Source organism: Chiloscyllium punctatum, chromosome 23 (assembly GCF_047496795.1).
Source record: "Chiloscyllium punctatum isolate Juve2018m chromosome 23, sChiPun1.3, whole genome shotgun sequence".
Lineage (NCBI taxonomy): Eukaryota > Metazoa > Chordata > Chondrichthyes > Orectolobiformes > Hemiscylliidae > Chiloscyllium > Chiloscyllium punctatum.
The window spans coordinates 43,063,265-43,067,457 of record NC_092761.1 but is presented as its reverse complement, the minus strand read 5'-3'; the positions used below and the strand labels follow the sequence as shown (position 1 = coordinate 43,067,457).

At 42.0% G+C, this 4,193-nt stretch overlaps 1 non-coding gene across 1 annotated transcript; it reads left to right on the top strand.

Moving 5' to 3' along the window:
• Positions 1–692: 692 nt before the first annotated feature.
• On the top strand, positions 693–774 carry trnas-cga (transfer RNA serine (anticodon CGA)). Its single transcript has one exon. It is a non-coding gene; the product is annotated as a tRNA-Ser (tRNA).
• The last annotated feature ends 3,419 nt before the right edge of the window (positions 775–4,193 follow it).

The following is a 4,193-nucleotide window of genomic DNA, read 5'->3' as shown; positions in this document are numbered from 1 at the left end:
TCTGGATGGATATATGAGTAACAAGGTGTATAGGGATGTGGGCCAAATGTTGGCAAATGGGACCTATTAATTTCGGATAACTGTCCACCATGGTCAAGTTGGAAAGAAGGGCCACTTTCTGTGTTGTTATCATCAAGGACTTGATGACTCTAGAACAACCGCAAATAATTCCGTCAAGACGATTTCAAGTTCCAAATCTTCGGTCAATCTTCCTCTCATGTGCTCACAAGTTCATTACCTGATGTCAGAACTTACGGATGAGTTGCTGGATCCATTCCTGTAAATTATTCTGCATTCTTTCTAATTCCGATTTTTTTTACGAATGTAGCTAGCGTTTATGGACTTAGCATCAATATTTCTAATACCATCTTTTGATGAATATTAAAAAACAACTTTGGCACCAGATGATGAGCAATTGAGTCAAAATCGATCGGACACAGTGAGACAATGATCCTCTCTTCATGTGGTGTACATCCGTGACTCTAAAATTCGACGAAGAATCATTCCCACAACGTCAGCTGTGTCAGGATCTAGTTTGCGGTGAAAGCCTGTCAATCTGCTAAGGTAACGTTCGTCTGGGTCTCTGCAAAGGATTTGGCGAAATCTTTGGGTCTTGACAATTTGTTCTTCAAACAAATGGCGTATTTCATGAATTCAGTTCTTTTACTATGAAAATTGGCAGCTCGTCTGTAGCTGTGATGGCCGAGAGGTTAAGGTGTTGGATTCGAAATCCAATGGGATCTCCCTGCACAGGTTCGAATCCTGTTCACAGCGCTGAATCGTTTAAAAGTCATTAAGTTCTGAGCGGAATTTCGTGGAGCTTGAGCTTTGCGTTCAATCGAAAGTGATTTTTCAACTGTGAAGAATCCGAAGTCATTTCAAGACGTCGAATTGAATACATTATATGTCGAGACACAAAAAGCCACCAACTTCCAACACGAATCAGTTTCAAAACATTTGTCGAACTATGGTGAAATTTGGATGTTCGGGAGTGGGGGGTGTAATTAAGCAAAACAAGAAGCAATGCAATACATTTACCTGCAGGTGATGATTTTTTTTTAGGATCAGTTGAAAGTCAAGCTGAGAAAGTTCAACCTAATTGACAACTGACTCTCAAGGCCAATAATCTATTACATCAGCAGTCAATGAATTCGAAAAAGCAACTCCATGTGTGGAAAGGAACCCGACTGATCCAGGTTGCTGGCTTGAGGTGTGATAAGGCAAGGCGATATCAGCGGAGTAGAATTTTCTGGAAATATTAGAAATGGAATGTTAACGGTCTTCTGCTGTCCACATTCGTAAGAAACTGTGCAATAAGAATTGAATTTGAAAATTAACGATGAAAATCAGACTTAGCCCTCTGCTTGTGGTGTAGCATTGTTCAGAACAATAGATTGTTGTTGAGGCTAAAATTGACCAAAATAATCGATGGGGATCTTATCCACGGCCTTCGTTGGAGCAGTTGGTGAGGAGAGCTCAGCTTGAAGAAAAAAAATGCTAATTATTCATCTTGGCCGTCTGAATTGCTTCGTTAAACATACTCCCAGTTTAATGTAAAAAAACTTTGCTATCAGAGCTAGATGTTTTCATGTCAGCATGTTCTGATATGAGAAGACACTCCAAAGAGTAGATGTGACTTAAATTTTGAATCTAACGTCAGAGATGTTGACACATTTCTGCACCAAAACAGCACTACCATTGGTAGTAGTATATAAACGGTAATTCATTTTGAACTTCTTAGCCATCAGCATGATAAGTGGTACATAATGCACAGGTTTGCTTCTCGAATGAAAGAGCGAAATCTTATTCAATGCAGACGCAAATTCAAGTTGTCCCTGGTCGACCAGAAGACAGATATCGCGAAACAAAGTGAATACAGAAAACAATCAATGTTTTCTGGGAGTCAAAAAGATGTACTGGAAGAACGAAAACATATATTTAGAACTAAAGTCACACACCATTTCCAGACTAAATGTTCTTGAACCGTTATCTTAATTTGACCTTCATGTCCACCATTGCTGCAAAAATTATCTTAAGAACTCTGTAGTTTGTGTTCTTTGATATTGTCTGCTTCATGTTTCTCTTGATTTTGAAACTAAAACTGAGCAATAGTAATGCACCTTATTTCACTTGCAAAGATCAGAAGAAGATCAATTTATAAGAGAACAGAAATAAAGCTACGTCTGTCTTTCCAGAGAAAACACAGTTACCATTTCGACTCTAAAAAGTCTTCTTCAGAAGTCTGCGCAATGAACTCGAAATAGTAGACCGAAAACGAAAAAAAGAAGCCATAATGCCGCGAATTCACCACCCGCAAGTGCATCAGGTCCTACTCGAATATGCTGTATTACTACTCTCAACATCAGTGGAGAACGGAACAAAGCTCATTCTGCAGTTGTCAACCCGTTATGACGTAGTTTGTAAAGTCAGAAATATGATTAGGTAAAAAGCGGGATGAAAGCGGAATATCAGAATTCTGAAAAAAGCAAGTGCGTGCTTTGCTTTGAAGAAGGTTGGCAGTGAATAAAATGGAAATTAACTACAGTGAGGGGGGCTTAATTAATACTCAGAATCATTGCAACACACAGGGATGCAATTCTTTTTGCTGGGTTTCTGTTGTGCCATTTTATAATCACGACTGCTGTCGGGTTTGGTTTCCATTCCAGGTTTAGGTGACTGCCTGATGGAAGTTTGCACATTCGCCCAATTTCTGTGTGGTAGCTCTGGTTTGCTGCCACATTCTAAACATTTGCAGGTTATTTGGATACGCCATTGAGTGCACACAGTTACAGAGACAGTGATGAGGAGAGTGTCTGGATAGGACGTACTTCAGAGGATTTTTGTGAACTTAAATAGACAGAGTGGGTTTGTCTGCTGTTTCCTGGGTGAGCTACATGGACAGAGAGGGGTCAGGGTATTCTTCCCTGAGGGAGAGACATTGACAGAGTTGTGTTAGTTGCTCTTACCTCTGTCAGTCACACAGATACAGAAGGGTCAGTCTGCCCTTGCTGGGCGAATTTCTTTCACAGAGTGGTGATAGTCTGCTCTTCCCTGCCTGAGTGAAACAGAAAGAGCGGGGTCAGTATTCTCTTCCCACGATAATTTATGTTGACAGTCTGGCTACCGTCTGCTCTTCTCTGGCGAGTTACATTTGTAGAGTGGGGTTAGTGTTCATTCATTGGGTGAGTGCAATAGACAGAATGGGATCAGTATGCTCTTCCCTGAGTGAATTACATTTATAGAGTGGGGTTAGACTGCTCTTCAGTGAATGACTTATATTGACCGTGTGGGATCAGTCTGCTGAGTTACACTGAGAGTGTGGGGCCAGTCTGCCCTTCCTTCGGTGACTAACAATGACTGAGTGGCGTCAGTTTGCTCTTCCCTCAGTGAGTTACATTGACAGAGTGGCATCAGTCTACTCTTTCCTGTGCGAGTTACATAGACAGAGTGGCGTCAGTCTGCTTTTCACTGAGTGAGTTATTTGGACAGTGTGGGATCAGTCTGCTCTTCCCTGGTTGAGTCACATTGACACATTGGGCTTCATCTGCTTTTCCCTGGGTGAGTCATATTAACAGAATGGGGTCAGTCTGCTCCTTTCTGAGTGAGTAATATCACAGAGTGCACTCAGTCTGTTCTTCCCTGGGTGAGCTACGTTAAGAGAGTGGTGTCAGTCTGCTCCTCCACTGGCGTGTTAGTTTCTCAGAATCGTGAGAGTCTGCTCTTCTCTGTCCGAGTTTAACAGCAATGATGGTTTCATTACCGTCTTCGCTGGATGATTCACACAGACAGAATGGAATAAGTCTTCTCTTCTCTGAATGAGTTACTTTGACAGAGTGGGGTCAGGCTCGTCTCCCTGCTTGTGTTTCATTGACAGAATTAGATCAGCCTGCTCTTTCCTGGATGAGTGACAGAAACAGAATAGGTACAGCCTGCTCTTCTCTGAGTGGTGTCAGTCTGCCATTTGCTGGGTTAGTTACATATAAAGTGTTGGGTCAGTCTGCTCTTCCCTGGATGACTAACATTGATAGAGTGGCGTCAGTCTACTCTTCCCTGGGTGAGTTACATTAGCAGAGTGCGGTCAGGCCATAATTTCATCGTTGAGTTAAATTGATCGTGTGATATCAGACTTCTGTCCCCTGGTTGAGTTACGTTGACAGAGTGGGTTCCATCTTCTCTTCCCTGGGTGAGTTGCG